The sequence below is a fragment of the Panthera tigris genome, chromosome A3 (genome assembly GCF_018350195.1).
Source record: "Panthera tigris isolate Pti1 chromosome A3, P.tigris_Pti1_mat1.1, whole genome shotgun sequence".
Taxonomy (NCBI): Eukaryota; Metazoa; Chordata; class Mammalia; order Carnivora; family Felidae; genus Panthera; species Panthera tigris.
The window spans coordinates 122,160,773-122,174,315 of record NC_056662.1 but is presented as its reverse complement, the minus strand read 5'-3'; the positions used below and the strand labels follow the sequence as shown (position 1 = coordinate 122,174,315).

At 37.9% G+C, this 13,543-nt stretch overlaps 1 pseudogene; it reads left to right on the top strand.

Moving 5' to 3' along the window:
* Nucleotides 1-13,543, top strand: part of LOC102970123 — a 97,819-nt pseudogene that overhangs the window by 1,544 nt on the left and 82,732 nt on the right.

Here is a 13,543-nt window from a genome sequence, read left to right as displayed (position 1 = left end):
CAAGGAGACATATAGCCTTTAGTCATATAGACTTTCTTCTCTTCCACATGTCAATAAGACAACATCTAACATTCCCCAGAGGGCGGGGCATTACTACTGCATAGCTAATGTATGGTGAGTGCTTGCTACATACTCAGTACCAGAGTAAGAACTATATAATTCTTCCCTGCCCACCCTTCCAAAAAAAAAATCCAAATACAGTAGGTACCATGATTACCTGTCCTACTTTATGAAAAATGTACCTAAAGCATAGATAGTTTAACTGTCTGGTAAATAAATGGTAGAAGAATACAAAGAACCCTTATTTTCTGATTCTAGAGTCTGAATTTCAAATATCCAAACAATACCACCTTCCATAATAATTTAAGCACCTGTGTATTGACTAAAGAGGGTTTTTGTTTGTTTGTTTTTTTGTTATTTTTTTTTATATGAGAGTCCTTAAATCTGTAGCAGGACCACTACTTGGTCAGAGAAAGCAGTTCTGATTCCTTGAAAGAACAGAATTCCAGAATCTTAAAAAAATATATAAAAAAGAGATATGTGAATAAATCTATAAATGTATTAAAACAGCTAAATGTAGACAACTAAATGCCAAAACAAAGGCTAAGATTAGCTTTTGGGCCAATAGATGAGATAAAACAATAGTTGATATATGCTCACATCTGCTCTTACCTGATTTACAGTCACCCTGACCACAGTCTTCTTTCTCCTTGCTCAATTCTCCTAAAGATCTGCATTCTCCTAATGCTCATCCATTGTCCACAAAGCCTCAAAACCTAGTCTTTTTCATATTTATGGTTATGGAGTTTACCTCAGGGAATATCAGACAACTTAGAGAACTCAATGCTTTCAGGTAACATAAAAACATAATTCCAAATGTCTCTAATTACCAAAAAGTTTTCCTTTATATTTCTTTCCAACAGTGATGTGGATGGCCATTTCCCTACTATGTTTTCCTAATCTACCTGTATATTACTACTGATTCATCAGTCTTACCAGATATTTTTCTGTTATTTTTAAAAGAAAATGGAGACAAGACATACAGTTACCTAATGAAATTTTTAAAATATTAAACATCTGAGAGGGTATTAGTATTTTGACCTCATGTACACAGTATATTCTTTTAAAAAATTTCAGATGATTATTAGGATTATTAAGTCAAATCAAAGGGCAGAAAGGTGGATTCTTTGGGGGATAAGCTGGAGTGCTATGAGCAGAGTGAGCAGATGGGCATCAGGTGAACTGATTCCCCAGGAAATGAGGAAAACTACAAACAAATGGGGAAAAGTTGGGTATCTAGGAGAAGGAGATAGCAACATTGACCATTTGGATAACCAAATTATACCACATCACCAAGATGCATGTCGCATAGACACATAAATGCCATACAACTTAAGGTATTATTTTAAAGAATAAATATATACTGTCCTAAAATCATATGTAATTAAACATGTCACTGACCTCTGTGGTGACTTTAGAGTAGCGGACTCTCTTAGCTGAAAAACAAAAGAAGATTAAAAATCTCAACTCAGAAATATATTTTAAATATATGATAAACAAATAAATAATGCCATTAATAAGTAATGTGCCCCTGAAAATAAGTAAGGAAAGCACTAACATAATAAGAGATAAATGCACTAGGAACAGGAACAAGTGTTTTAAAAATAAGAAATATAACATGGCTAATAAACATGTGAGAGGATGTTTAACATCTCTAAAAAATAAGAAAGAAAAGCATATAAAAAATGGGTATTCTATTTGCTATCAAATTGTTTCAAGGTTGGTAATGGTGCAATGAGGCAGGCTTTTTCAAATGCTTCTATTAGGAGAATAAAATAACAGTGTTCCTTGTAAATCAGTTTGGTTCCGCATTTCACGATCGTTAAACATACTTCTGCTGTTTTACCAAATGATTCCATTTCTCAGAATCTATCTTAAAGGAAAAAAATCATTTCAATGTACAAAAAGATGGTCACACCATTTATAATAGCAAAATGAAAATGGAAACACTCTGCATGTCCAATAAAGAGGTGTGGTCACTCTATTTCAGAATATTCATGTAAAGAAATATAGCAGATCTGTTCCCAAAGAATAGTCTAAAGATTTTATATAGTCAATTATCAAAAAAAATAGGAAAAAAGATTATAAAAACACATTACCAGTGACTTGTAGTCAAAGAAAGAAGGAAACTTGTTTTTTAAAAAAGTAGTTAATAAACATACTTTGGACAATTTAGTTATCATGCCACAAACTTTTTTTTTTTGTAATGCAAAGGAAATACAGAACTATAAAGACTTGACAGATGTAAAGCAATCTTTTCTGTGAGAACAGGATACCCGTTTATACTTGACTAAAATTTTGCATCTAGTTATGTGTAGACAATAATATATACCTATAACCTCTAATAATTAGACTGTGAACCTTCTGTCTGGAACAAGGACTATGTGCCATTCAGATCACTGAAAAAGACAAGTTGGATAGGCAGGAAGCGTGGCCAGATGATTGAATTGTGGCCCCTACCTCAGACTGCGCAGCCAAACTAGGGTCACAAGGAGCCACACAACTCAAATGGTGCATTTGTATGAAGGAGAAAAAGCCACCTGTTCCTCCAGACTCTTTATTGCCATCTTCCAGAAAACACCCTTTGGTTGTAACTACACAAGTAAATGGCGCCCCCAGAGTTGCAATGTACAACCATTGTAACTTTACGTGCCAGCCTTGAGCCATGTTACAGGATGACAGAGTGATTACTAAGAAGATCAGACGGCACTTAGAGGATGGGTCTAGAAGAGACAGATGTGGGCAGGCAGTGAGGAAGGAGAAGCTACCTCCCCCTCCCAACCTGTACTTCCCTGCTCCCCTTAGTGATATAGGAGAAATCCATTCCTAGAAGAGCAGGAATATGATCATGTGTGACCATCCTATGGAGTGGCCTGTGGTGAGAGACCATGACGGATGCCCCGTGACGGGGCATGAGGGAAATGAGGGGACTCTCAGTTCATCATTCAGAAATGTGCAATTAGAATAAAGCAAAATTCCAGTCTATAAAATTAGGGAGAAAATTCCTCCCTTGTAAGTTTGTTGTTAGGTTCAATGTTCATGCATTTGTCCATGCATACACATATATCACTTAGATGATAAATGCTTAAAAATAATAATAATTATATTAAAAACAGCTTTATTCCAGTAACATTTTAGCAAATTCTAGAGAAACTCCTACTGGCAGTTTTAAATATCCCTCCTGCTCTGTTAGAAGTCATGTAGATAAAACTCCCACTGCATTGATAACCAGTTCCACCATTACTAGCTACAGAGTAAATCTCTCAAGTTCTCTGGACCTCCATTTCTTCATCTGTCAAGTAGAAATGAGTATAAACATAGTAATGCTGTCCCTTCCCAGTAAGATCCTACCTACAGAATGAGTCTGCACAGTGTAAAGATCAACATATATGTAAAGGATAGTGGTGTTTGCAGGTGCATGCAGGTCTCATGTTTCTTCTTAACATCCCCTGTTTGCTTTTATTAGCAGTAAACACCTCAGAAAAATGTAAAAGGAGCTTGCATGCTTTATTTTCAAACAAAAATTGTACTTAGGAAACTATTCTACTTTCTTCCCTTTTCCAGGAGGAAGAAGAACCCCAACAAGAGAGCAGAAAGCAGCAGACAAGTCCCGGAGTTCTTGGGAGCTGGGAGAAAGTAATGACAAAGGGGGAATGAAAAAACTGTCCACAGTTCAAAATCTGAAGGAGATTCTATTCCTTTAACAGTATCCAGCTGTACCATGGGAGCCATTTCCTGGTGACTCCTGAGAAGCTTCATTGAACTTGGTAAATATAGCCTTGGAGCTGACTGAGGACATTCCCTAGCTAAGTATTTCAGTTTTAACCAAGAGGAAGGGAAAGGAGAAGGAGGAGGAGGAGGAGGAGGAGGAGGAGAAGGAGGGAGGAGGAGGAGAAGGAGGGAGGAGGAGGAGGAGGAGGAGGAGGAGGAGGAGGAGGAGGAGGAGGAGGAGGAGGGGGAGGGGGGGAGAGGGAGAAAGAGAGGAGAGAGGGAGAGGGAGAGGGAGAGGGAGAGGGAGAGGGAGAGGGAGAGGGAGAGGGAGAGGGAGAGGGAGAGGGAGAGGGAGAGGGAGAGGGAGAGAGAGAGAGAGAGAGAGAGAGAGAGAGAGAGAGAGAGAGAAACCATTCCTAAGCACATTGTTTGGACAGATAGATACTGTGTCGATTATGTCATGATTTCTGTATGGATCCATGAGTTCCTGCCTTTTAATTAAGACTGTAGTTTTTCGGGGCGCCTGGGTGGCTCAGTCAGTTAAGCGTCTGGCTTCAGCTCAGGTCATGATCTCGAAGTCTGTGGGTTCCAGCCCCGCATCAGGCTCTGTACTGACAGCTCAGAGCCTGGAGCCTGTTTCAGGTTCCATGTCTCCCTCTTCCTCTGACCCTCCTCTGTTCATGCTCTCTCTCTCTCTCTCTCTGTCTCAAAAATAAATAAATGTTAAAAAAAAATTTTTAAAAAGACTACTTTTCTGTGTAACACCAAGTGAATGTGACTAGGATTCATCACTCATCTGCCTCTTACTTTAATAAAAATGCCAAAGTCTTGAAATCAGAGTGAAAGCATGTGGAAGTACTGGTTTTGCAAGTAAAAAGAAGAAAGTCAGCCAATGTTAGCAACTTCATTTTCTAGAGGATCTTTGGGATGTTGGCACTTCTTTCCCTTACTCTATTTTATGGATTCAGAAATCAAAGGGTGCCAGATTAAAAAAAAAGTTTATTTGGTCTGGATATTCACCTGTTAGCACAGATTCCATCTAAAAAAAGTATTTGCACAGATTCTTCCTCTTCTTCCTATGCTTATTTTTGATGTAAATGACTAGCTAACATTGAGCCTCATTAACTCTAAAATATGTGAACCTTGTATTTTTTTTCTGTTTTCAACATTCAAAAAAGTGTTTCATAAATCATAAAAAAATTATTTCTAGTAAGACTAACCTTGCAGCATGAAGCTGATTTGGAGGCACAGACATCCACATTCCATCATTCCATACATTAACAATAAACATAAAGGCAAATGTTATTGCACTTTTTCATTATATATGAAGGAAGCATTTTCTAATTCCAAAGTTTAGTACAGTATAATAATATCACTCAGGTATTAATTTCTTTCTTTTCAAAGTTTTCTTAACTCTGCTTTTCCTAGAGATCCTCAAGAAATTTACAGGAGTACTTATTTCTTAATGAGAGTTGCAGGTGGCATAATTTTTCTGTATCATGAAGGAAGACTATGCCAATGTGGGACTTGGATGCCCCATATGAGTTGGTGGTTCAGAGGTCAGGAAAATTGGGGAAGGAAGTAATTGCAGAATCTGGAAGATGCTAAGACTGCTCTATCATCTAAACTGGTCAACACTTGGTCTTCCTTAATTTAGCCCTCCCCCATCCCCATACCAAGTCACACACCAATTCATATGACCTCCGAAAGTCAAGCTCTGATGTTGTAGTCCTTTTTCTAAATCTTTGGGGACCAGCATTGGCTACCTACTATCATTTCCTCAAGCCTGTATTATTTGAACTAATGTTTAATGCCTTTCATCACTTTTCCTCTTCCAACCTACATCCTTCCCAATTATTCTTCAATATGAACCCTCACCATGAACTACTTAGAGTTTCCACTGATTTCAAATGGGAGACAGTTCCCTACTTTAAATTCCAGAAAGTCATGCACAGAGTAGCAATTCACAAGGGGAGAAAGATGCCAAAGCACAGGTATTAAATTAGATTATACATTGTCTAAAGAGAACCTTTAATTTTTAGTGGCTTTAGCCACTAATCTAAAATATAATTTCATACTTGATACTTTACAATTGTGAATTCCATGGTGTGCACCTAAGCATGTTTCAGGGGGAGTTTGAAGAGCATTGCCATGTTCTACTTTCAGCTGCTGAATGACTGAAACACCAACAAATTACTGAGCACTTGCAATGTCTCAAACTCTTAGCTAAGCCTTGTATTGAATATTCATTGTGAGTCAGTGAGATAAGGCAACAATTATTCTCATTTTACAGATGAGAAAGCTCAGTACCAATGAGGCTAAGTGACCTACCCAAGGACAAACAACCAGTAAATGAATCAAGATTCCAATTTAGATTTGCCTTTGTCGAGGTGGGATTCCTGGAGGAGGTGGTCTGAATTTCAGTTTGAATGAAAGCCTACTGATCACTCAGACTTCTGAAAATTTGGTTATTTACTAGCATGCTACCCTTGTCACCTATAAATTATAGATGTAGATTGTAACTCAGTTAATTTCAACACTCCAGCACAAACCCATCCTTCTCTCCTTCTTAGTTGGAAACACCGGCAAATTTCATGAAGTCGGGGAATAAGACTATGCTACTAATCATTTATATCTTAGGTCCAGCACAGTATCTGGCACATAGGCAGAGATCAAGGACTCTTAAGTGAATAAAGAAAAGCAAGTCCTAGGATCAGGTTTGCACTAATGTTTCTGGGGATCCTAAAGAAGTGGACAAGCCAACTCATCCAAGGGCACCAAGCAAGTCAAGCAAGACTTTTCTGGATACTTATGTATGCAGCCTCAAACCAGGTGCTAAGTCTGTATTAAGATAAGTCTAGAGGAGGCAGATGTTAGGTATCTGTCCTCAAAATTCAGAATCTGATCCGGTTCCATCTTCAAAAGCATTTCTTATATGTTATACCAAGCCACCAATGATGTAAATAAAACATTCAGGTTTCTTGCAGAAATGTTACTCCACTATTCTTCATGCAATAATGCAGCACTCTGTAACAAGCTTTATAATGAGGCTATGAATTAAAGTGATGCATGGTTTTTCTGAGGTACAATATGCATCACAACAGCCTGTATTAACAATTTAAAACCATATAATGTGCTTTATAAGCTAATAAAGTAGCTGCCTCTAAATGATTTATCAAATATGAATAATGCATCCAGAAATAACTCACAGGAACAGGCCAGCCACCCTCCCCTCCTTTGCTCACTGACTCTCTCCACAGATGATACTGAGGACACATAGGAACTGAGTTACTGGGTTAGAGCCATCAGCCTCCTGTTCTGCTAGGAAGACTGCCTGATTTCTCTCCTAGAGCCTCCCTGCCTATTCTATTTCCAGTGTTCCAGCCTCCTTCTCTGCCTATCCCCATACTTACCTCTGTCTCTACCCCTTTCCCTCTAGAGTTCTCCCATTTTGGGTCTTCCTCATTCCTTCATTCATTCTGCTTCATTCAAGGGAGTCAAGGGACTATCCTAGGAAGTTGTCATGTAGGAACAGTTACGTATAGATTATGCAGTCAGTAAATTAAGTACTCAGAAGGGAGAATTCTGAGGGCTCATAGCCCAGAAGAACAGTTATACATGCTTTCTAGGCTTCTAAGGTACATTAAACTTCCCAAACCCCTAAATACTAGCTAGATCATGCTCAAAATTTTGTCTTTTGAATACCACATTTATGAACTCTAATTTGTGATTACCTGAAGACTCAAAGCATGGTGGATCCCTATCTGAACATTTTTTGGGGGGAAACCTGATTTCAGAAATAAATATACATGTATACAAAACCAAAAACACAGAGGAAATATTTTCAAGAGAATATCACTTCTACCTAACAATGAGAACAAGCTAGCTCTTTGGGAACCCACTAGACAGCCTACACAAATTAAGCAAAATACATTTCCAAAAGTCACAAGCACTTGATAGTAGAACAAAAGACCCATGACTGCTATAATCCCTAATAGAGAAGCACAAAGAGAACAAACTCGCCATAGGCTGGGATACTAAAGAAAAATACAAATTTCTACAAATTTGTGAAATATATGTGGGGGCTGGCAAGACAGATTAGAATTCTAAGGAGCCCTAGCCATAGACTAAGCCTGCATCCACACAAAAACTCATTCCAGTACCAAATGAAAAGGGGTAATGTGCCAAAGACCTATTAGCAAAGCTGAGAGAAATCACTTTTCCACAAGAATACTGTAGCTGTCTTCTGAAAGTTAGAATGAGGCAGTAAAGAGATCTCTATAGGCACAGGAAACAGGAGGTGGATAGGAAGTAGATAACAAAGAGAATTTTTCAGCAACCCAAAAGCTTAGAGCTAGTCTGTAAAGTACAGGGAGATCTCCTAGCATTCAGAAAGCTGGACACTTGTCTATAAAGCATAAAAAAGATCTCTGGAATATCTCTAGTGTTCATACCCCAAGTCCTTCCAAAGGAAAACTCCTGATATGGCCCACACAATTTTGAAATTAGAGATAATCTAAATCAATTAAACCTACAGTCATGCCCAGACCCAAGTCATCAAAAAGTTAAATTCACTCAAGCTTTCTTCTCCAATATTAGCTTATCAGAAGAAGTGGAATGCCCTCTTTTAGAGTCAGACATCATTTATCTCGATTTCTACTATTCTTCTACACAAAATGACTACTAGCATTCAATAAAAAATTTCAAGGCATATGATGAAGAAAGTGAATGCACCTCATACTCAGAGAGAAAACATTCAAGAAATGGCCTAGATGGAATTAACAGACAGGGAAACTAAAATAATTACGCTGGGTTTTCCACTTCTGGTTATGGTGAAATGATTTTTACCAGACTATCTCTCCTGCCGTAACAGCTATAAAACTGGGTCTAGTCGCTACATGTTATTCAGGGAGTGGAAAATAGGTAGTACAAGACTAAACCTATGAGAAGAGGAACTCATGAGCTGAGCTCCTTGATCACCTGCTTGGGGAAAATATCCCTACTTGGGCAAAAATTGATGCAGATCTAGTAGAGTAAGACTGTCCTATTGAAATTAAGAAGAAATCAGAATTTGAAGCTGCTGAAATGTATCAAATCTGTGGATTGGAATATTGGGGAATGGAGGCTGTGAAGAGAAGGGGTTCAGAATTGTCCACAAGTCTGTGGTTGATGACTGGTTATATGTGATCAGGAAGAGACCAACCAAGACTTCCTGAGAGCAGCCACTATGAGGTTGAGACCTGAACAGAGATACTAGGGGTTGATCACTATTGAGGGAAAAGACTGCTGAGGGATGTTGAAGTACTTGCTGAGCCAGTAGGGAGAGTTCTCATCAACAAATTCTTTTTTTTTTATTATATGAAATTTATTGTCAAATTAGTTTCCATACAACACCCAGTGCTCATCCCAAAAGATGCCCTCTTCAATGCCCATCACCTACCCTCCCCTCTCTCCCACCCCCATCAATCCTCAGTTTGTTCTCAGTTTTTAAGAGTCTCTTATGCTTTGGCTCTCTCCCACTCTAGCCTCCTTTTTTTTTTTTTCCTTCCCCTCCCCCATGGGTTTCTGTTAAGTTTCTCAGGATCCACATAAGAGTGAAAACATATGGTATCTGTCTTCTCTGTATGGCTTATTTCACTTAGCATCACACTCTCCAGTTCCATCCATGTTGCTACAAAGGGCCATATTTCATTCTTTCTCATTGCCACGTAGTACTCCATTGTGTCTATAAACCACAATTTCTTTATCCATTCATCAGTTGATGGACATTTGGGCTTTTTCCACAATTTGGCTATTGTTGAGAGTGCTGCTATAAACATTGGGGTACAAGTGCCCCTATGCATCAGTATTCCTGTATCCCTTGGGTAAATTCCTAGCAGTGCTACTGCTGGGTCATAGGGTAGGTCTATTTTTAATTTTTTGAGGAACCTCCACACTGTTTTCCAAGTGGCTGCACCAGTTTGCATTCCCACCAACAGTGCAAGAGGGTTCCCATTTCTCCACATCCTCGCCAGCATCTATAGTCTCCTGATTTGTTCATTTTGGCCACTCTGACTGATATAAGGTGATATGTGAGTGTGGTTTTGATTTGTATTTCCCTGATGAGGAGCGACGTTGAACATCTTTTCATGTGCCTGTTGGCCATCCGGATGTCTTCTTTAGAGAAGTGTCTATTTATGTTTTCCGATCATTTCTTCACTGGATTATTTGTTTTTTGGGTGTGGACTTTGGTGAGCTCTTTATAGATTTAGGATACTAGCCCTTTGTCTGATATGTCATTTTCAAATATCTTTTCCCATTCCGTTGGTTGCCTTTCAGTTTTGTTGATTGTTTCCTTTGCTGTGCAGAAGCTTTTTATCTTCATGAGGTCCCAATAGTTCATTTTTGCTTTTAATTCCCTTGCCTTTTGGGATGTGTCAAGTAAGAAATTGCTGTGGCTGAGGTCAGAGAGGTCTTTTCCTGCTTTCTCCTCTAGTGTTTTGATGGTTTCCCGTCTCACATTCAAGTCCTTTATCCATTTTGAGTTAACGTTTGTGAATGGTGTAAGAAAGTGGTCTAGTTTCATTCTTCTTCATGTTGCTGTCCAGTTCTCCCAGCACCATTTGTTAAAGAGACTGTCTTTTTTCCATTGGATATTCTTTCCCGCTTTGTCAAAGATTAGTTGGCCATACTTTTGTGGGTCTAGTTCTGGGGTTTCTATTCTATTCCATTGGTCTATGTGTCTTTTTATGCCAATACCATGCTGTCTTGATGATTACAGCTTTGTAGTAGAGGCTAAAGTCTGGGATTGTGGTGCCTCCTGCTTTGGTCTTCTTCAAAATTACTTTGGCTATTCAGGGCCTTTTGTGGTTCCATATGAATTTTAGGATTGCTTGTTCTAGCTTCGAGAAGAATGCTGGTGCAATTTTTATTGGGATTGCATTGAATGTGTAGATAGCTTTGGGGAGTATTGACATTTTAACAATATTTATTCTTCCAACCCATGAGCACGGAATGTTTTCCCATTTCTTTATATCTTCTTCAATTTTCTTCATAAGCTTTCTATAGTTTTCAGCATACAGATCTTGTACATCTTTGGTTAGATTTATTCCTAGGTATTTTATGCTTCTTGGTGCAATTGTGAATGGGATCAGTTTCTTTATTTGTCTTTCTGTTGCTTCATTATTAGTGTATAAGAATGCAACTGATTTCTGTACATTGATTTTGTATCCTGCAACTTTGCTGAATTCATGTATCAGTTCTAGCAGACTTTTGGTGGAGTCTATTGGATTTTCCATGTATAATATCATGTCCTCTGCAAAAAGTGAAAGCTTGACTTCATCTTTGCCAATTTTGATGCCTTTGATTTCCTTTTGTTGTCTGATTGCTGATGCTAGCACTTCCAACACTATGTTAAACAACAGCGGTGAGAGTGGACATCCATCGTGTTCCTGATCTCAGGGGGAAAGCTCTCAGTTTTTCCCCATTGATGATGATATTAGCTGTGGGCTTTTCATGAATGGCTTTTATGATGTTTAAGTATGTTCCTTCTACCCCGACTTTCTCGAGGGTTTTTATTAAGAAAGGATGCTGAAGTTTGTCAAATGCTTTTTCTGCATTGATTGACAGGATCCTATGGTTCTTATCTTTTCTTTTATTAATGTGATGTATCACATTGATTGATTTGCGAATGTTGAACCAGCCCTGCATCCCAGGAATGAATCCCACTTGATCATGGTGAATAATTCTTTTTATATGCTGTTGAATTCGATTTGCTAGTATCTTATTGAGAATTTTCGCATCCATATTCATCAGGGATATTGGCCTGTAGTTCTCATTTTGCTGGGGTCTCTGTCTGGTTTAGGAATCAAAGTAATGCTGCCTTCATAGAATGAGTCTGGAAGTTTTCCTTCCCTTTCTGTTTTTTGGAATAGCTTGAGAAGGATAGGTATTATCTCTGCCTGAATGTCCTGTAGAATTCCCCAGGGAAGCCATCTGGTCTTGGACTCTTATTTGTTGGGAGATTTTTGATGACTGATTCAATTTCTTCGCTGGTTATGGGTCTGTTCAAGCTTTCCATTTCCTCCTGTTTGAGTTTTGGAAGTGTGTGGGTGCTTAGGAATTTGTCCATTTCTTCCAGGTTGTCCAGTTTGTTGGAATATAATTTTTCATAGTATTCCCTGATAATTGCTTGTATTTCTGAGGGATTGGTTGTCATAATTCCATTTTCATTCATGATTTTATCTATTTGGATCATCTCCCTTTTCTTTTTGAGAAGCCTGGCTAGAGGTTTATCAATTTTGTTTATTTTTTCAGAAAAACCAACTCTTCGTTTCATTGATCTGCTCTACAGTTTTTTTAGATTCTATATTGTTTATTTCTGCTCTGATCTTTATTATTTCTCTTCTTCTGCTGGATTTAGGCTGTCTTTGCTGTTCTGCTTCTATTTCCTTTAGGTTTGCTGTTAGATTTTGTATTTGAGATTTTTCTTGTTTCTTGGGATAGGCCTGGATTGCAATATATTTTCCTCTCAGGACTGCCTTTGCTGCATCCCAAAGCGTTTGAGTTGTTGTATTTTCATTTTCGTTTGTTTCCATATATTTTTTAATTTCTTCTCTAATTGCCTGGCTGACCCATTCATTCTTTAGTAGGGTGTTCTTTAACCTCCATGCTTTTGGAGGTTTTCCAGACTTTTTCCTGTGGTTGATTTCAAGCTTCATAGCATTGTGGTCTGAAAGTGTGCATGGTATGATCTCAATTCTTATATACTTATCTCATCAACAAATTCTTAACAGCCATAGCAGTCAGCTAAAATAACAGAAAGGCTACTCCTTATGAGTAAAGTCACCAATTAGAGTAAGACTTGCCCTATACCCTATGTGAAGAATATTAAAACCAGGAAAACACAAAGAAAGAAAAACAAACCCCCAAACCAATAAACAAAAGAACACTAAAACCAAAAGTTAACAAGCCCCCCAGGGGGGAAAAAAGACCCCCAGGGGAAATGGAATTTGAAGGTTATCTCATCAAATTTGAGAGGCTTGGGAAATACTATGAGCATTCCACAGATCTACATCAACAAATCAAAGACAAGCCTATTTGTTTAAGGTAATCAACCTTTCCTGGCACTCACATCTGAAACTAGAACACATTGTGCAGTCATGTTTCTATACACCAAAAATAAACAGTCCCAAAAGGAAATTAAGAAATTAATTCTATGTACAATAGATCTAAAAGTATAAAATACATAGGAGTAAATTTAACTAAACAGGAAAAAACTTGCATGTGGAAAATTATAAAATGTTTTAAAAAATAAATGAAAGACTACCTAAAATAATTGGAAGACATCTCATATTCATGAAATGGAAGACTCAGTAATGTTAAGATTTCAATACTATCCAAGGTGATTAACAGATTCAATGCAAATAATATCAAAATTCCAATGGCCTTTTTTTTTTGAAGAAATAGAAAAGATGATCTTCAAATTCATACAGAGTTAAAGGGGTCTTAAATAGCTAAATTAATAATGAAAAGAACAAAGCTGGCTAACTCATACTTCCTCATTCTAAAACCTACTAGAAAGCAACAGTTGTGAAACAAAAAACAGTGTGGTTCTGACATAAGGATTGAAAGAGAGAAAAAATGCAATAGAATTTAGAGTCTGTAAGTATGCCAATATACCTACTATCAAATGATTTTCAATGAGGGTCTCTTCAACAGATGGTACTGGGACAACTGAATAACCATATATAAAAGAGAGAAGTCGGATCCTAGCTCATACCATATATACAAG